Source organism: Sinohyriopsis cumingii, chromosome 6 (genome assembly GCF_028554795.1).
Source record: "Sinohyriopsis cumingii isolate HCF-2022 chromosome 6, ASM2855479v2, whole genome shotgun sequence".
Classification (NCBI taxonomy): domain Eukaryota; kingdom Metazoa; phylum Mollusca; class Bivalvia; order Unionida; family Unionidae; genus Sinohyriopsis; species Sinohyriopsis cumingii.
Genome location: NC_142966.1, coordinates 144,392,192 through 144,413,852, shown reverse-complemented (window position 1 = coordinate 144,413,852; position 21,661 = coordinate 144,392,192). Strand labels below are relative to the sequence as shown.

The window sequence follows — 21,661 nt, the reverse complement described above, 5'->3', positions numbered from 1 at the left end:
GCTCCCGAAATCTAATAGCAGTCACAGCTGAAATATATCACTTTCATGGGTATTGGTTTTTGTCAAACGATTTGTTTGTTTTAACAAGTGTTTAGGCGAATTCAGAGAACCCCACTCACAAGAAAATCATGTAAATGTGTGCCCATGCTGGACCTACCGCCAACCTTTGAGGGATTTGCATGGGCGGTTGCTACGCTACTAATTTCAGTTAATACTATCTCAACGCGCCTAACAAAACATGTTGAAATGACCCAGTTTTAATTTGAAAGACCTTCACTGAAAACAGTTGTCCATGATAGGTAATTAAAACTGTGCGACGTTCTGAAAGTGCGTCGCTCAGGTAAGGGGGCGTATACATTCAGAGAATTGCAATTATTTATTTATAGCTACGCCAGCAGATTTAACTTTAGTCTCGATGTGAGCTAATGTCCAATCCTTCGTCGACGGCTCTATTGACTGAGTAATACCTTTCAACCCACAACTATGAAGTAATGCCCGAGCTATTTCAATAACTTGTGACGAAAGCCTGCAAAGCAGGGTAGGCGGCGATAGTAAGTCAGTATGAGCTTCCGAAGAGTTTTAAATTGTATGGTCTTCGTTGGTGAAAAATAACAGTTTCGAGGTAAGTCAAGAACCATTTTCCAGCACTGTGTTTAAAATGAAGTCTTTGACGAAGATACTTATTACAAGTTAATGTGAGAATGATCAGAAGAAATCTTAACTATTTAAAGTCGTTTTGTGCCCAAATTAACTTATATGGAGAATGGTTATACCTGAAGTCAAACGTCAAAATATTTACACTAGATTGTCAAAATAACCCATAACCATGCGTTTCAGGAAATCTCGGGCACCTGGGTATTGTTTGTTGTCCTAGGTTTAAAATGTCATTCTCAAGCGAGCGTGTCAGTACCACCTTTATGGTGTCAACTTGTATTAAAAGAAGGTTAGGAATGAGTACACTAAAACAAGAAACACTGAGTGTTGAAACAGTGTGGAACATATGAGACTCATAAAACATTAGCAAATGTAATTATTTTTCTTTCGTATAATTGGGAAGTAGGCTGCTTGAAAAATAAAGATGATTTAACCATAGTAATTTTTAATCATGCTAACCATTTGGGTTAATACCCTTGTTTTATATTTAAGGCAATCCATTTGGGTTAATATCATTGTCAGATAGATTTGTATTGGTATCTATTTTTAACCGATATCTCAGTTTTGCCTTGGAGATATCTTTATTTCAAATAGAAATATCTAACTTATGCCACGAACAACAGATATATTGTAACAGTGAATAATTCTGTTTTGTATGTGTGTGTGTGTATATATATATATATATATATAGAGAGAGAGAGAGAGAGAGAGAGAGAGAGAGAGAGACCTATTAAAATCTATTAAAATAAGGATTCAAAGTTTAAAAAGGCAAAGCCCACATGGATTGAAATAGGGTTGAAAAGGCTCCAGTAAGTATTGCTACCAGTCTTATTGTAGGATATTATTTTCAGTCTTACAATACGATATGCAGTTACGGCTGACTTCAAAGAGACATTAATAGCAAACATGAAAATGAGTTTTAAATAGGTGTCCTTAATGAACGGGTATTATTTAAACGGAGCTGTCCATTGAGACTGATTTTGCAGTATGTTAAGAAAGATATGAGGAAAATATCCTGTCAACTTTACCGCTCCGTTGGCAGTGGTTAGAGCGTCCGTCTCGGATGCGGGAGGTCGTGGGTTCGATCCCCGGCCTTGTCATACCAAAGACTTATAAAAATGGTACTAACAGCGGCCTCGCTTGGCGCTCAGCATTAAGAGGTTAGTGTTAGGACTGGTCGGTCTGGTGTCAGGATAATGTGATTGGGTGGGACATCACGCTACATGTCTGCGGCATGATGCCCAGTGCTAGACATCACTATAAGCTGTCACACTGCAGACATCCTAGCGATATGACTGAAAAATTGTTAAAGCTACGTTAAAAATCAAAATCGGACACACACACGCGTTCCGTTTGCCTAATTGATTCGAGTGTCCCCTAGGATGCGAGAGATCGCGAAATCGAACCTCGGGCGAGTCAAACAAAAGACTTCTAAAAATGAGACTAATCGTTCAGTATTAAGAGAAGAGTATTATGACTGGTCGGCCTGGTGTCAAGGTAATGTGACTGAGTGGCACATGGTGCTTCGTGTCATGGCACCAAAAAAAAACTCTTTCTTTTGTTCTTCAACGTCACAAAATGCACCAAGTCGCAAGAGGATAGTTTTAGAACTGGTCGGCCTGGTGTCAGGATAATGTGACTGGGTGGGACATCATGCTACATGTCTGTGGCCTGATGCCCCAGTGCTAGACGTCACTTTAAACTGCCACACTGCAGATACCGTAGCGATATGACTGGAAACTTGTTAAAGCTTCGTTAAAAAGCTAAATCACACACACAGACACACACACACCTATTTATAATTACCATAATGTTATGTAGATGCTACCTGCAGTTAAAATGCATTGCAATGTATGTTTATTTTCGTACTCCTTTGAGATAATAAGGTCCCAGTACTTGGTGTAATGACTCGAGTGGTGCGATGAACCCTTATCCCTTTACTAAATAAACAACGGCTTAAACACATCTGGCAAGTAAAATGATTATTTGAAATACCGTGGCTTAGTATCGCAAGGTTTGTCAAACTGATTGATCAGTAATGTTCAACAGACCGCGTGGACATTTAATTTAGGTAAATATTGGTATACCTTGCCCCTCCCCCCCCCCCTCTTACATGCTGAAAATGTTCACATATAAGAGACGCTTGCAGCTTTGATTCGGATCTGGAGATTCATTCACAACTGCGTAGTCGATCATATGGATCATGTCTCGAAAGTATGTCGATAGCTACCATTTTGACTGCTTCGACTATTTACAAAACAACAATTGACCGAGTTATTACGAACGATCGAACTATTTTTTTTTTCATTAGTAAACTCTGTCAATCCTACAGTCCATTCATTGGTAGAAATAGCCGAGGTGATACGGTGATACTACTAAATTTTGTTTTTTTGGGGTGGGGATTTCCGTTAAACAAAATGTGCGATCTTTCTGTAAATTACAGCGTAGACGTACATCCGAGGCATAATTCTGTCTGGCAGAAATAGCCGAGATAGCTCCGAATGTAAAAGACTAATACTAAGGCCAATATTAGACAACTAGATTAATTGCCCGTCATGGAACACGAGTAAAAATTAATAGAAAACAAAAAAATTGGGACGAGCGTGTTTAAAACAAAGTCTGAACATGACAATGCAACGATGTATTTTTAAAAATTGGGATTCCATCGCGAGCTTCGAACTCGCGACCTCTTGTTTGGCAAGCGGGACCGAGAGAAAGACAATAGTGGGTATTCATATACAAGATTTACTGGTCGTAAAAGTATTTGAGAGTACACGGATGCTGCTGATGCATATTAATCAGGACATTGGTAAGATCAGACCAGTGTGCCGGACATCCGTTAGTGATCGACGACTTCAGCTTTCGAATGGGTGAAATATGCGTGTGTGTGTGTGTGTGTGTGTGTGTGTGTGTGTGTGATTTGGATTTTTAACGTCCCTTTAACAATTTTTCAGTCATATCTCTACTATGTCTGCAGTGTGACAGTTTATAGTGATGTCTAGCACTGGGGCATCATGCCGCAGACATGTAGCATGATGTCCCACCCAATCACATTATCCTGACACCAGGCCGATCAGTCCTAACACTAACCTCTTAATGCTGAGTGCCAAGCGAAAGTACCATTTTTGTAAGTCTCTGGTATGACTCGGCCGGGGATTGAACCCATGACCTCCCGCATCCGAGGCGGACGCTCTAACCACAACACTGTTTATGTCAAGTTTCAGTAATATGTTCTTGAGATTAAAATAATTTACTTACATGGGCATATTTACAACATAACCAGCAGTCAAAAATCTGAGTTTTAACCCAATATATATGGACTTAAAATGGGACTGTGGACGTATAACAGAATAGCCAGTTGTGGTCGCGAACAGGTCTTGTGTTGGATGTTTGTTTTTTTTTTTGGTGGGGGGGTGGGGGAGTGATTATTTGGTTCTTTTTTATCGTAAAAGCCATTTGAAACACATTACGGCTATAACATGCCGAGGAAGTGGGAGTTTTATTGCTTTTCACAATGACACATCGAGGCAGCCGCCCTGGCTGACCTGGTCGCGTGTTGAACTCGCGAGGAACCAGAGGCATATATGACGTATACGAGAGTTTATGATGGCGTAAATGTACAGAACGAAAATTGAAAGAGCATATTCACGTAAATAAGGTAGGTTTCGAATAAACCTTATGGCTATAAATATAATAAGAAGTCATTTACCCACAAGACATTGCGATACTCCATGAGTGTCTTGTATTCTGTGAACCGGTTGCTTTGCCCATATCAGTGTACAAAATACCAAAGATAAAATGTTGACCAAAGTTGGTAAATAAAACAAATAAAGACTTGTTTTATTGTCTTTCTGTCCTGCAATTATTTTTATTGTATCGGCTAAGAAGATAATCGTTTTATTGTTATGTAGAATACAGCAGTAAATACAACCCTCTGGACCGCTCGGGTGGCCTAGTGGTTAGAGCGTCCGCCTCGGATGCGGGAGGTCGTGGGTTCGATCCCCCGGCCGAGTCATACCGAAGATTTATATTAAACAAATGGTACTAACAGCTCCATCACTTGGCGCTCAGCATTAAGAGGTTAGTGTTAGGACTAGTCGGTTTGGTGTCAGAATAATGTGACTGGGTGCGACATCATACTGCATGTCTGCTTCATGGTGCCCCAGTGCTAGACATCACTATAAACTGCAGACATCCTAGCGATATGACTGAAAAATTCTTAAAGCTACATTCAAAATCCAAATCACACACAACCCTCTGTAAATAGCAAACCCCGTTCATTGTAGTAATTTGAATCTTGTGTTTTACATGGCTGTTTTCAGTATTATTGTATTATCCGTTTATCGAGATGTTTCTGGTCCATTATTATATTATTTATTCTCGTACATGCGTAAATTCATATATTTCGTAGTTCTGTTTATTTATCTTTTATTTTTACGTTTATTCTTATATTTCCAGCTTGTATACACCTACATCAGTTTGTCCGTTCAGTGGTGCATTCATTCAAATCACAAGACAGAATTTGTAATGGCAATCTAAATAAAGACATGTTAAAAGGAAAACAATCGTCAGAAAAATGTTGAGGAAAATATTACTAATTTGATATTTATGGCCATGGTGACAAAATTCCTGAAGATTATTTGAATTTGTTTTAGTGCGAAAAAATATGCGCGTTATAAACTTTTCATGCATTTACTGTTTCAGACATTGAAATTATCGTTGGCGTCAAAATTGGCATGAAAATGTAAATGAGTAAACAAAATGTATGTATTATAAAAAATACAAGTTATTACAGAACGTTGACAAATATCAACGCAGAGAATTATCTTTCTTCTCTGGAAATTTCTTTGCTCTAGCCTTAAAATTATTATCGAGGCAGGTAAACGTGAACATGAGATTGCTTAAGATGGGTTTTTGTAGCTTCTTTTCAGAAAAAATACTATTAATTTATGTCAAACACCATGCATTTAATGTTCTATTTTGCCAAGATATTAGAGAAAAAATATTAACATAAATGTTGGCTGCCTGTCCACCATAGGGAATATACTTTGATTTCACATCGAATTACACAGTATATATACTGTTTATTAGCTAGACCAAAAAAAAATATTTTTATTTAATATCTGACAGTTGGACTATAAGAATTGTATTGGCTCAATTAGTAACCCTTATTGTATTATTATAGAACGATGGCCTAAATTACTGAAATAAAGAATATAAATTTACTTCGATTTCCCACATAGTAGGAATACGATATTGTAACCACACTTTCGTTTATGTAACAGATTGATATTCTATTAGGTAAGGTAATTTTGCCCAGGGTACATGGTCTTTGGTTAACTAGACGTATCCCGCCCAGTTAACAAGTTTGATCGTAGGATTTAAGACACTGTCAGTGCGAGCTATTTTTAGGCATGAGGTCATTACGGGAGAGCGAACAAAGGTAGGGTAATACACTCCACTGCTTCCACCGCAGTTTTTGAGGATACCGGCATCTGGATGACAATAACTATAGATCTCGTGATCATATCACATTGGTCATTACACCATTATGTTAATTTTATGACAATTAGTAATGAATTGGAAGTGCACCTAGATTTCGTGATGGCAGTTACAAATGGGTAAATATATTTCATAAACTCAAAGTAGAGTACACAATATATTTTTTCCTTCTAGGACTTAAAACATGTATCAAATCCAAATTAGTAACATGCACATTTGAAAAGACCTTTTAGCATGTAGTTATGTTGAGGATACTCACAATGTAAAATCAGTGACCACTACTCAGTATTCACCATGTAACATCAATGACTACCACTCAGTATAGTTGACATACACTGCCACTGTATTGTAAGGCATCTGAGTAGTGAATAGGGATACCCTACGGACAATGGGAATTAGCATTACAGAACCCCTTGGGACAATCTACGGACAATGGAAATTTAACATGGCGAAAAATCGTGGGACAATCTACGGACAAGGGGAATTTAACATGGGAATAAATCGTGGGACAATCTACGGACAAGGGGAATTTAACATGGGAATAAATCGTGGGACAATCTACGGACAAGGGGAATTTAACATGGGATTTTTTTTTTTTAAATTTTTAAAAAAAGGGGTAGGCAATTCAAAGACTATCTCTTTTCGAGAAATATGGCTGGCCCTGAAAAGGGCCTTTGGTTTATGTTAATATGCCCTTAACATAAAGGGCATTTGCGACATCTTCTTGTCCTCAAACTTCGTCTTACAGCAGGGCCATACATCAGAGTCCTCTTGAGGCAACCTTGTCTCTCTATATAGACTCTTCTTATCCACAGGCTGCTGTTGGTCCTGTGGACAACGGTCCACTTGGATCGGACATACATGAGCATGTCCGTCCTGAACATCATTGTTGACACAAGGGTTGAAGATTCAACGTCGGTCCACATGTTGAGGCTCCGAGAATAGGTGAATCAATGCAGTGAACGGCGCTTATTTATAGGGACAGAAAGGATTGAAACGGATTGAGTTCATTCACCAATCCGAACACGCGTTACAGAATTCAGTCAGCCCTCATCCAATCCGAAGAGAGCAGTCTGTGACGTCACGTAGTCAATATAGATTCGCTAGCGCTTGTGTGCAGTCAATCTATGCGACAGTGATTCAACATGACGGAAACTCAGAAAACGATCCATTGGGGTGCACCAGCAGGGGAGACCGCCCAAGGGAACTCGGACTTACTTTCAGAAGAGGTGAATTGGGATTTTGTGGATTTTCTCTCCTCGCAAGAATTTGTTCCGGAACCTTCATTACCGCAAGTGGAAAATTTTAGACAGAGACAGAAAGAAGAATTGGAGAAATTTATGCAACGACAAAAGGAAGCGGAACAGGCTTTTCTCCTACAGCAACAGCAACAAGAAGAAGAGGTAAGAAAAAAACAACAACAGCAACAGCAAGAAGAAGTAGCAGCAAAGAAACAAGAGGGTGAAAATCAAACGGTCACGGTACTGTTGGACATTTTAGCGGAGTTAAGAAGTCTGAAACAAATGTATCAGACTTCTTTATCACGACCGAAGAGAATACGACCTTCCCGAGCTAAACACGTCAACCCTGTGACTAAGCCTACCGTACCACCCTTAGTGATTTCAACTCAATCATCATCAACATTACGCAGTCCAGAAGTAGGCCTTGGCCGTGGCAAAGGCATAAGGCAGTTAAAGTTGATTGCTTAAACTCACCCTTTCACCATGAAGAAAAAAAGGCCCTTTTCAGGGCCACCCACATTTCTCGAAAAGAAATACAATTTCAATTTGCCAATAACTAAAAAAACTCACCCATTTTACCCATATAGTACGTGTCTGTGTATGAGTGCGTGAGTGTAGCTTCTTATTTTTTTAAAATCAAAACTCAAAGACACTTACCTTATATCATTAATTTATTCTTTTCTCCATTTTTTACAATCCAATTCACAATTCACAACACAACACTTTAATTAAAAGTTCATTTATTTCTTCTTTTCTCCTTGTTTAGTCTCTCTGTTTTTTGAATTTCTTCACCGTCACACTCTTTTCCTCTTCTTCTTCCTCCTCGCTTTCTTCCCTTCTTCTTTTTTTCTCCTGTTTCTTTTTCTTCACCTGTCTTCTTTCTTCCTCAGAAGAATCCCTCTCTTCCTCCGAAGAATCCCTCTCTTTTTCTTCTGAAGAATTCCTCTTTTCTTCTGACTCCTCTTGTTTCTTTTTTGGGCAATCTGGAGACCAATGTCCTTTTTCTTGACAATAATAACAGGTATCTTGACTTTTGTCTCTTTTAGTCCCTGTTTTTGTTCTTTTTTGACGGTCTGGACACTCTGAAGACCAATGCCCTTTCTTCTGACAGATATAGCAAGTATCTTGACTTTTATCTCTAAAGGAAGGAGAGTAGTCCGTCGGCTGGTCTGAAGAGAATTTTCTAATGACCCCTCGCAAAGCTCTGACGAAACGTTCCATCTGGTTAGTCTCTTCCATCGTTGTGCTCGGCTTGAGAGTGAAATGAATAGTGAAAGGACAAGACACACGCCCTTTTATATACGCTGGTCTGCTATGACTATAAAGTAGTTTATGGTGTTTGAACTTGAGTCATTTGACTTTTTGCTTTCAAGATGAAACGATCCCATTCATTCGAGAAGAAAGAAGAAGAAGAAAGTAAGAGGCAGAAACGTGATCTATCGCCTCGTACCAGGGCTGAAATCTTGGCACAAATTCATGCCAGTGATTTTGAAGAGGACATGAGTGAACCAGAATCCGAACCCTCTGAACCAAGTTCACCACCCTTAGTCAACCCTGAAAAGTACTATTCCATTCGAGAGACGGAAAAGCGCTCCTCTAGAAAATTTAGAACCACGGCTTACAAATACACGGTGAAGTTTAAAGATTTCAAGGCTGAAGTGCCGTTAGAGAAAGCAGAAGTGTTCATCACCGAGGTGTGGGATTCTTTGCTCACTGCACTCAAGCAGCAATGTCAACCCAAAGAAGACGATCGCTTGAGACTTTCCATACAACACGACGGTTTGAAATCCCCTGTTTGGATCGAGTTTAGCACCCCTGCAGAATTGACTGCTTCCAAAGTCATGGACAAGATTCAACACGTGCAACAATCTAATGACCAGTTTGACATCACCGATGGAAAAGCCACACTGGACATGACCCACGTCTCTCCTCCTCAAGGGACTGGACGCAAAAAGATGTTATTGGTAGACGACCTTCGCAACACCAAAACAAGTCTCGTCCGAATTAACAACCCTCAAGACCAGATGTGTTTAGCCCGTGCCATCGTGGTGGGACGAACCTATGCCAACAAGAACGACACGGTAGAATGGAAAAGAACCTGGGACACTATTCAACGTTCCGACCGAGCCAAACAACGAAACGAAGCAGAACTCTTGTTACAACAAGCCGGATTGCCCAAAGACACACCCTGCGGCATTCCTGAGATGCAAAAATTGCAAGATGTCCTAGCTCCACGATACACCTTGAAAGTGCACCCTCAAGAAATGCGCGGACCTCTATTGTTTCGAGGCCAAGATTTTAAGGACGGAAGATACATTCATGTTTATCATCACGATGACCATTTCGATACGATTACCAGTATCACCGGATTTCTGGGATACGGTTATTACTGTGAGAAATGTGACCATGGTTATAATAATCGAGAGCAACACAAGCATTGTGGATTGAAATGCTCAGGATGTTTGGCCTCTTCACCCTGTCTGAGCGAAGAACCAGTGCCTTGTTCCACTTGTCTGCGCACGTTTGTCAGCCCTACCTGTTACCAACAACATCTGAAAACGCAAGGTTCACAGAAGAAATGTGCTTGTCAACTCCTGAGATTGTGCCCTACGTGTGAACAAGTCATATGTACCAATGCTGCCAAGGCACACGTATGTCGAGGAAAGAAAAAATGTCACATTTGTCACCACATCGTGGACTTGGAACACCAATGCTACGTGCAAAAATACCAACCCCCACCAGAGAAAGAGGACGGTCACAAGAAGAAAGGCAATTTCATCTTTTTCGATTTCGAATGCATGCAAGAGACCGGCATTCACATTCCTAATTTCTGCGTGGCTCATCGAGCGTGCGAGAAGTGCATTCAAGAACCTATCTTCAGTCATTGCCCTCACTGCAGCAAGATACCCGGAGGGCGTGAAAAAATCTTTCGGGGACCAAACACGTTAGCCGATTTTGCCCAATGGGTCTTAGACCCCGTCGACAAGACGTGGAGCCAAGAGGACATCGAACGTTACGGAGATTGTCATCGTCATGCCACGGTGATGGCTCACAATTTCTCCGGATACGATGGACAGTTTCTTTTGAGGTACTATACGGAACAAGGCACCGAGCGTCCTAAAGTGACTTTGAACGGAGCCAAAATCATTTTCATGCAAGTGGGACAAGTACAGTTTAAAGATTCGATGAGCTATTTGGCCATGCCTTTGAGTCGAATGCCTAAAACGTTTGGAATGACAGAAATGGCTAAAGGGTACTTTCCACACTTTTTCAATACGGAAGCCAATCAACACGCCGTTCTACCCCATTTGCCTGAGGTTCACTATTACGACCCCGACAACATGCGTACCGAACAACGAGAAGCTTTCTACGCTTGGTACCAGATTCACGCCTCGGACCCTTTCGACTTTCAGGAAGAAATGCTAAAGTATTGTCGTTCCGACGTGGACATTTTACGGCGTTGCTGTGGAAAATTTCGAGAACTGTTCATGGAACACGGAGGGGTCGATCCTTTGAAAGAAGCTTGCACCATTGCCAAAGCGTGTTCCTTAGTGTACCGCCAACGATTCATGCCTGAAAATACCGTGGCTGTCATCAGTCCTCAAACGACCCACTATGTCAAGCGTCAATACTCGGTCAAAGCCCTACGTTGGTTACATTACTTGTGCGACAAGGAAGACAAATGGATTCAGCATGCCCGCAACGGAGGAGGCGAAAAGACCATTGGAACGTATTCGGTTGATGGCTGGGACTTAGAAAACCCCAAGATCGTGTACGAGTTTAACGGTTGCTTATTTCACGGATGTCCCGTCTGTTACCCTGACCGTGGCACTAAAAATCAGTTTTTGCAACGAACCATGGAAGACTTGTACCAGGACACTTGTCAGCGACGCCTAAAGTTAGAACAGCAAGGATACCAAGTGGTGGAAATGTGGGAACACGAGTACGATCACCGTATGAAAACCGATCCCGAGTTTAAACGCCTCGTGGAAAGTTACCAGTTCATGGACCCGCTGAACCCGAGGGATAGTTTGTACGGAGGAAGGACCAATGCCACCTGTTTGCTGTACCAAGCCGACGAAAAGAAAGGAGAAGAAATCAAATACTTGGATGTGTGTTCGCTGTATCCCTACGTGTGTAAATATTGTCGCTTTCCTGTAGGGCACCCGCAATTGCTGACGGAACACATCGACCTGAAAAACATTCGACAATACGAAGGCTTGATCAAGTGCAAAGTTTTGCCTCCCACGAACCTCTACCATCCCGTCTTACCTCACCATTGTCAAGGCAAACTGATGTTTCCCTTGTGCCGTACTTGTGCCGAAACGTGCAACCAAGACCAGCCTTGTTATCACAGCCAGGAAGAACGGGCCTTGACGGGAACCTGGGTCAGCGTAGAATTGTTCAAAGCTCTGGACATGGGATACGAACTGTTAGAAGTATACGAGATTTGCCACTTTCCCAAGACACAACAGTACCGCAAGGGTGATCCCAGTCAGAAAGGCATTTTCGCCGACTACGTGGATGCCTTTTTGAAACTGAAGCAAGAAGCCAGCGGCTATCCTTCCTGGTGTCACACTCCCGAAGACCAAATACAATTCAAAGAGAAATATTACGAACAAGAAGGCATCACTTTAGACCACATCGAGAAAAACGAAGGCAGGCGATCGTTTGCCAAAGTGATGTTAAATTGCTTGTGGGGTAAAATGGCACAACGACCGTGTTTACCCAAGACGGAATATTTGACAGAACCTTCCCGCTACTTCCAGATGATTCACGACAAAACCAAATACATGAAACACGTGGACGTCGTTCGAGAGAATTTGATCTTGGTCAATTACGAAGAAGATCTGGACTTTGTACAAGACGATCCTTTTGGAAATGTCATCATTGCGGCTTACGTGACAGCCCATGCTCGCTTAAAATTGTACGAAGCTTTAGAACTGTTAGAAGAACGCGTCCTGTACTTTGACACGGACAGTTGCATTTACATCCATCACCCGATTCAACATCACCCTAACATCGAAGGAGACCGTTTAGGAGCCTGGACAGACGAGCATCCCGACGACAAGATTCTAAGTTTCGTCAGTGGCGGTCCCAAAAATTACGGCTACGAATACCGGGACAAACAAGGAGAAGTGCACACGACGTGCAAAGTGAAAGGACTGACTCTGAATTATCGTACCAGTCGTGTGGTCAACTTTGGGGTATTGAAAGAAGCCTTGCAATCGGGAGAGGATGGAAACTTTAAAGTGACCACTCACCAACCGAACAAGATTGTACGTTTACCCACTCACCACATCGTCAGTCGACCTTTGGAAAAAGTTTATCAAATCGTGTACCAGAAGCGAGTTCGACTTCCCAATCATTTCACCTTACCGTATGGACACGTTGGTATAAAACATTGGTTGTAAGAGGATAGCCACCCACCAGAAAGATGACTTCGCCACAGCAAGAATCGAGTGAGAAAACCGATGAGAACTCCAAGTTCAAACCCTACCATTTTCAAGTCTTCTTACCTGACTATTGTGATTGTGCCCGTCGATTGGACACGTTTCAGAAATGGCCTACGGATAGGGAAGGATTACCTTCTTCGCATGTTTTAGCTAGAACAGGATTTGTCTACTTGGGACCTGAGTCAGGATTGGGATACGATGTACAGTGTTTCGCTTGCGGACTGAAGTTACGAATGGATCTATGTATCTATAAAGATTCAGCTATTCTGGAACATACTCGATGGTCTCCGCACTGCCCTTACCTTTCTATGGCCTTTCCACCCATTACACTACGGTACAATGTTGACGGTACCTTAGAGACGGTACCTTCCGAAACAAGACATAAAAAACGTAAAAAAGGAAAGATGTACAAACTGGAGACTGCATTGCGACTAGTATAAAAAGGGGGCTATGGTCAAGATCGATAGTTCATTGTGACTACCAAGACCGAGCTAACAAGATGAATACTTTGAAAGAGACATCGTTCCAGTTTGGGGATTGTAAAAAAGCTGTATCTTTCTCTACTGGATGGATAAGACCCAGACATTGCGACGGAAAATGTCCGGAAGGAAACTGCGATTGTCCATGTGGTTACCATTGTAATTGCGTAACGGAGTTTGCAGACGAGTGCGATTGTGAGCCTTGCGATGGGACCGATGCTGTACCTTGTGACCTGAGCGATGCCGTAAAGCATCATGGGAACTTTAGTGCCCCTACCCCTGTCATGGAAAGTCATGCTGTGCGTGTCAAACCTGTGGGATGCGAAAGCGATGCTGCTCGTCCTCTTGGACATTTTACTGGGTTTCGTTTTAAAGGGGAATGTCGACCTTCACGTTTACCTCCCTACGGATGTCATCCAGCCCTGAGCAAACTCCTGCCCATTTCACTCAACCCTCATCGAAACGAACCTGTGAAAAACGAATATTCGTTTCCTGTGCGTTTGTCGGAATACTGCGACTTTGAAAATCGTCTTCAATCGTTCAAAGGAAAATGGCCAAAGTATCTGGGAGGACCGACCCCCGAAGAATTAGCCAGAGCCGGATTTTTCTACTTGGGCGAAGGAGATAAAGTCAAGTGCTTCAGTTGCAGTGTGTCACTTCACCACTGGGAACCGCAAGATTCGGCCTACGTAGAACATGCTCGATGGTCACCGAATTGTCATTACTTACCTTTAGTGGGACCGAGACATTGAAGTAACTTTTTTTACCATAATAATCTGTTCATGAATACTTTACAAGAGAACATTCGTGCTTTGCCTGTGGAGTTGAGAGAACGCATTTATCGAGAACTGGTCAAAATACAAGTGAAACGTAAAGAACAATTGCATCCGATACGTCACCGGTGTTTGAACCACTGGTACCTGAAGGCTATACAAGGACTGATTCAATTGAAAGTGTTCCATTGGACAGACATTGATCAACGACCTCCTGGTTATAAAAAGGAATGGTTTGGTATGGACGATTTTATCTACTACATTGTAAACGTACTGCATCGAATTCCAGAGGAAGAGTTAACGAATTACCAACATCTTTCACACAATGTCAACTTGGTGAAAGAGGAAACTTCTGAACGAATTGTAATGTGTAGATTAGTGACTCAACGATTTAAATTCGACACTGAAGTGAAACCATGTTTGTGCAAAGAGTACATTTCTTGTGTCAGACCAAAGAGAATTTAGTATAACCTATTCATGGATACTTTACAAGAGAACATTCGTGCTTTGCCTGTGGAGTTGAGAGAACGCATTTACCGAGAGCTGGTCAAAATACAAGTGAAACGTAAAGAACAATTGCATCCGTTACGTCACCAGATCTTTAACCACTGGTACCTGAATGGTATAAGAGAACTGATTCGTCAGAAATTCTTTCAATGGTCAGACATTGTTCAAAACTTTGAGGTCGCTAATGATCGACATGTTCATGATTATGGTTACTTCGAGATTCACCTACAGCAATACATTGAGGAAGACAAGTTAAAGGATTACCAACATATTTTACGTGGAATCTACTTAGAGGAAGAGGAAACACCTAAACGAACTCTGACGTTTCGGTTACAGTATGCAAGATTTAGATTCCCTACTGGAGAACGAAGATCTCTGGCTAGAAAGTACGTCTATTGCATCCGAAAAAAAGAGAATATAAAAACAGGCTGTCATGCCACGGTTTATGTCACATGTCATCCAACAGATTCCGTGGAAGGAACTCAATGACCATATTCAAACCGTGGATCATTACCATCAATTATTACAAGAACTGTATCCATTCAATTTTGGACGACAAGTGGTGTGTGTCTTAGTGACTTGTTTTCTGGGATTTCGTTTACCAGCCGATTCTTTGTGGACTCTTTACGATCAGTACTTACCACCTCCATGGCCTTAAATGGTCACGAAAAACTCCTTTTGTTCAAAGCCTTGCGTTTTCATCTGGATACTTCTCGACCTCAACAGGAAAAAAAGATTCGTCAACTTTTAGCGACCCAAGACGTGTATGACGATGTGTGTGTAGCTTGTGACTTACACCCTCATTGGACAGATGTTCGTGATTGGAAAAAGGGGGGTTTTGAGGTTTGGACCCAAGAAGTGGCCCAGTATGCACAAGAGTTGTTCAAGGAAAAAAGTTACTTTTCAACCTGTGTTAGTGACGGTGCCAGAAGAACCCGTCACCGAGAACAACCACTCGCTTCAGGACAGGACTGTCATGGACATACCTGAAAGGTCATTCCGGGAGGACACTTGTGTGACAATACCTCAAGTAGAGACTGTAAGAACATTACACACTGTCCCTAGGACATCTTCGTTACCCAAAACATGTTGTACAGACACTTGTTTATATTTCACTTTGATTGTTTTGCTGTGTTTTATATTCCTGTACATCACTATTTGGGTTGTATGTATTTTTGTCTTTCGTGTTCATATTTGAAACATTCAATAAACGTGTTCTGAAAAAGTATATAAACTCTTGTCTTGTTTGTTTTTAGTGTCACAAGTGACATTTCTCACACCATGGCTACCTCTGCTGTCTCTGCTCCCTCTTCCTCTACTGTCAAAGTCATCGACGAACACTTAGATCGTGCCAGTTGGGAGGCTTTGTATCTTCGCCATCCCTTTAACATGCTCATTGCTGGACCTAGCGGTTCAGGCAAAACCGAATTCGTCAAACGTTTGATCGAACATAAACATCATTTGATCGATCGACCCCCTCAACGGATCGTGTGGTGTTACAAAGAGTGGCAATCGGCGTACAGCCTCTTGCGAGAAAGTCAAGGCGATTCCATCGTGTTTGTGGAAGGCATTCCTAAAGAAGACGATGGCATCGTCTCTGACTCCCGTCTAACCCATTTGGTCATTTTCGACGACATGTTAGGAGAAGACGAAGAAGAAATTAAATTGTGGTTTACGCGCAAAGGGCATCACCGTAATGCCAGTGTCGTTTACATCACCCAAAATTTGTTTGAACAAAGTAAAGCCCATCGCACCATCAGTCTCAATGCGCATTACGTGGTCTTGTTTAAAAGTCCTCGAGATAAATCGCAAGTGCAAGTCTTAGCCAAACAGTTAGGAACGCCTTGGCTGACTCAGGCGTACGACGATGCCACTCAAACGCCACACGCCTATTTACTCGTCGATTTGAAACCTACGACCCCCGAGGATTTGCGATTTCGTACCCACTTGTTTCACCACTGGTGCCAAGACGGAGGGCCTGTCCTGTACACGTCTCCGTCCTCGACTTCATTTCACTCCCCATGAAAAAAATCTATAAAAACCTCAGACCCTTTTTCGTCTGTCTCACACAGTGTGAACATGACGTCCCTTCAGTCGCATCTTCCCGTCAAATTGATTCGTGCCTTGTATGGCATCAGTCGAGAAAAAGATCCACAAACACGAGCCCGTGTCTTAGAAGCTAGTCTCAAAGAAGTCTTACGATGGTTCACGGTGACGGCACGTCAATTACTCCAAGGAATCATTCAGATTCCTCATCAAACCAAACGCTTTTTCGATCGAAACAAAGTCGCTTTGGTCCAACTGGCCGATCCCCGCATCGACACTCAAACCAAAAAACAAATCATTTTGAAACCTGGAGGGAGCGGTACTCTAGGAGGGGTCATCATTCGCTCACTCTTAAGATGGGATCCTAATGCCCCCAAAGTTATCCCCAAGACAAAAGTCCAACGAATCCCCAAGAAGAAAAAGAAAAAGACCAGGTCCCCAAGAAGAATAACTTCTCCAGTGGCAGGACCCTCCTCTTACCAGACACCACCACCATCACCCCGGAAAAAGAAAAGAAGCCCCCAGAAAAAGAAACAGAGAAAAAGTCCCCAGAAAAAGAAAAGTCCACAGAAGAAGAAAACTAGTCGCAAGAGAGGCACTTCGGCCAGGACGCAACCTTACACTCGCAAGCCACGACCTGCCACAGCGTCTCCGGCAGCCTCACGTTTGTCCACTTCTCCGTTGATGTCACCAGGAACTGAAGAGTACTTGGAGACGTTGATCACACCAAGAACTTCTCCGTTGATGACCCCCAAAAGAACTTCCCCAGTGGCAGGACCCTCCAATTTAGCGGCAGTGGCTGCTGCTCACAAAGTACCTTCTCCCAAAATCAAAGTCCATGAAAGATCGGGCATGTTACAAAGTTTACTGGATTTGTCCAAGCAAGAACTGGCTCGATTTAGTCCGTTGCGTACCCCTGCACGACGTGTTATGCCTGTCCTCAAACTGATAAAACGTAAAGACAATCAGTGGCGACGCGTTCCAGTATAAAAAGAGCCTGTGACCAAGTCGGGGTATCAGTGAACTTGTAAAAGATGTCACCTCCAAGAAGCCACAAAAGAAAGAGACAAAGGCAGACGCGTCATCCGACAAAGCGCTTAGCCAAGCATCGACATTACCCTAAGAAAAGACACAGTCGTTCCAAGAAAAAGAGGCGTCAACAAAGGGGAGGATTCCTTGGCGATTTTGGGAAAAACATTGTCACCTTTATGACAAAGCGATAGCCCCAAAAAAAGATAAAAGGGTGTGCGTTAAGTCATCGACGTTAGTGTCTGTTCGGTGAATGTCCCGGAACCCACAAGCAAAAATGTCACCCTCCAGAAAACCCCAAGGAAAGAAAAGGAAAGGACTGCCACCACGTTTAGCTAAACATGGGGACCTGTTATCTGTCCTGTCCAAAGCTTCTCCACCCCTACGAAAAAAACTCATTCAAACGGCCTCCAAAGAGGTCATCGATACCGTCTGCGAATGTTGTTTGAACGTTTTGAAAGGCACGATCCCTTTGTCCAAACACCAGAAACAATGCTTAGGCAAACATCGTCACGTTCTTCGCCAAATGGTTCGAAAAAAAATTCCCATTCGTCAAAAAAAGAAGATGTTGGTTCAACGTGGAGGCATTTTGCCTCTCTTGTTAGGCCCCATACTGAAAGGAGTCTTGGGAACCATGTTGGGAGGACTGATGGGAGCAAGATAAAAAGGCCTTCGAAAGTCCCAAGATCTCAGAATCGACCCCTGACAACCCCATGGAAGGACGAAAACTAGCTTTAGTGCCTTACAAACGATGGATGGAATACCATCGGTGGCAAGAACAACGCACCCCGCATTTACCTCCCAATCCCAATTTGAGCGAAATGTCCCAGTTACAACACGAATTGCAGTCCTTGATGGATCGCCAAGATTTGTCCGAAACAGAAAAATCGCAAAAGTACGGTCAACTCTTGCAACGATTGCAACTCTTTCACCAGAAAGCTTTAGACGAAACAGCTCTACCCACTCTGAAAGATTTTAAGACCTTGATGAAAAGTCCAGCACCATCACCAGTACCAGTACCAGTACCAGTACCAGTGGTCAAGACAGAAAAAGGAGAAGAAGAAGAGGAAGGGTTTCTAACTCCACCAGAAAAAGTACGCAAGTTAACAACACCACCTACCTCCAGAATTGGATGGATTAAAAAGATGATGGCCACCCCTTCTTCATCACAAGAGAAAAAGAAAGTGAAGACAGAAGTGAAACAAGAACCGATATCCCCTGCACAGACATCCTCCTCCTCTTCGACACCTATTGCTGGTCGCACACGCAAAGCCTTGCAATCCAAGAAAATACCCCAAGAGAAAAAGAGTAGCCTCTTCCAAGAGTGGGTGCCTTATTAACACATCAACCAACACAAAAAATGGAAAAAGTCTTAGCCAGCATTTACTACGATCCCTCGCATCCTGCAGGTTACGCAGGAGTTCAAAAATTGTATCGTGCTGCCAAAACTCGACTGAAAAGTCTCCGTTTACCTCAAGTGCAACGATGGTTACAAGAACAAGCTACCTACACTTTACACAAACCCATTCGACGCAAGTTTGCCAGAAGTCGCACCCGAGTGGAAGGCATCGATCATCAATGGCAAGCCGATTTAGCCGATGTCTCTCATTTGGCCAGCTACAATCGCGGCTACAAATATTTGTTTTGTGTCATCGACGTCTTTTCCAAATTTGCCTGGGTCGTGCCCTTGACTTCCAAATCGAGCAGCGAGTTAGTGCGAGCCCTGCAACGGGTGTTGAAACAAAGCGGTCGTCACCCTCTTCGATGGCAAACGGACAAAGGCACCGAATTTCTGAACCAAGCTTTCCAAAAAGAATTAAAGAAACGTGACATTCATTTTTTTACCACCGAGAATCCCGAAACCAAAGCCAGCATCGTGGAACGTTTTCAACGTACTTTGAAAGAACGCATGTGGAAATATTTTACGCATCACCACACTCTGAAGTACATCGACATCTTACCGCACCTGGTGCAAGCGTACAACCAATCTTACCATCGAAGCATCGGACGTGCCCCGCAAGAAGTGACTCCCGACAACGAAGTGCTGGTGTTTGAGCGTCTGTTTGGTACGTCCCCGACGAGGGCTGTCCCCAAGAAAAGTGGAGAGTTGACCGTAGGAGATTGGGTGCGCATTGGCAAAACCAAACGCACTTTCGACAAAGGTTACTTACCTAACTGGACGACCGAATTGTTTCGCGTCACTGGACGAGTGCATGGCCGTCATCCTGCCGTCTATAAATTGGAAGACATGAACGGAGAAGTACTCAAAGGAACGTTTTATTTGCCCGAGTTACAACGTGTCACCAAAAAAGAAGACGACGTGTACGACATCGAAAGCATTCTCGAACGCAGAACCCGTAAAGTGGGCAAACGACGTGTCAAAGAAGTCAAAGTACGTTGGAAAGGATATCCACCCAGTTTCGATTCTTGGATCGACGCTTCGCAAGTCATCGACTATAAAAAGAAGAAGTGACCATCATGCCCTTTCACACAGCAGACGCAGCTACGTCGACCAGTCCTTCTTCCCCTAGTTCTTCTGTGCAAGATTTACAAAAACAACCCTTGTGGGTGTGGTGTGGAGAACGTGTGCCTAAAACGCAAATCGTCTTTTTCTGCCAAATCTTCGTGGTGTATTGTGTCATCGGGGCAGCCATCGCCAATTTGAGTTTGCAACAAGGAGACAAACAATTGTGGACCATTTTATTGAGCAGTTGCATCGGTTACCTGCTTCCCAATCCGTCCCTGAAATTCTCCTCGAACGGGAACGTTGTGTCCAGTGCCAGTGTCAGTGCCAGTCACCACTCCAACAACAATCACAACCAGAACCCCATTTTGGGCGGAGACACGCCTCTGACGTCCATTAATAACCCCTCGGACAGCCACAGAACTCTGGAATTATGAGTCACCAAAACCAATTTTACTTGACCTTACCCAGTGACAGTTCCATGGAGGTGTTTCCCCACAACGCGTTGTGCTGTTACACGGCCAAATTACCTCAAGCCATCCCCTTAGATCACGAAGCCCATTGGGAAGTGGCTTTAGTAGAAATGATTCACCCGACCCAAGTCCTCAATGTCCTTCCCAATCAAAATACTTTTAAGGTGGAAGTTCTTGACGAGCAATTGCAACAGGAGTTGGATAAGAGAACCATATCTGACATTAAAACATATAATGAGAAAACTAAAACGGCCACCTACCACTTGTCCATTCCCCAAGGTTATTATTTCAGTGGTCAACATTTGGTCAACACCATAGCCACCAGGTTTAATGGCGTGTTTGGGAAAGCTTTTGACATTGTCAAGAACAAAAGTGTCACCATGGAGTACCACAAAGTAGCTCGTCGCTTCTTAATAAAATTTGAACGGACTAAAATCGTGTCCATTTTATTTTGTCCTGAATTGTTTGACATGTTGGGTGGAGACATGAACATGAGAATGACCATACTCAAGAACAAAGAATCACCCAGCGTTTACGACAACGACTCTTTTAGCAAGTTATTTCGTACCCCAGTAGAACTGAACCAAGGACTGAATTTGATGTTCGTGTACTCCGATGTGGTGGAGTACAACGTGGTGGGACACACCTCTGTGCCGTTACTGCGTGTCATTCCTTTCAAAGTGGATTCTGCCGCAAACGCTGACGAGGAAGGTGGAAACACTTACCACGTTCACCGCGAATTTGTCCATCCTCACTATTTACCTGTCAGCAAGTCGTATTTGGACACGGTCAACATTACTATAAAAGGAGATTTGGGACAAAATATTCCATTCACCAAAGGAAAAGTCACGGTGAAACTCCATTTTCGAAAACGGTTCTCTCACGACTCGTAAGTCATGTATCCAGTGTACCAAGGGGTGGCTCGACAGCGAGGACACGGTTTAGGAGACATGTTAAAATCGGCCTTTCGTTCGGTGGCCCCGGTGTTGAAACCGATGGTGACACGCGGATTGCACGCCTTGAAAGATGCGGCACTG

The 21,661-nt window shown here is 42.9% G+C and overlaps 1 protein-coding gene across 1 annotated transcript in view; it reads left to right on the top strand.

The window, feature by feature from the left end:
* The first annotated feature begins 393 nt into the window (after window positions 1–393).
* LOC149798174 (magnesium transporter NIPA2-like) overlaps window positions 394–21,661 on the top strand; it is a 47,553-nt gene continuing 26,285 nt past the window's right edge. The window contains exon 1 of the mRNA XM_089963282.1: window positions 394–622. The gene's annotated coding sequence lies outside the window, so the exon portion shown is untranslated. The remainder of the gene's footprint in view (window positions 623–21,661) is intronic.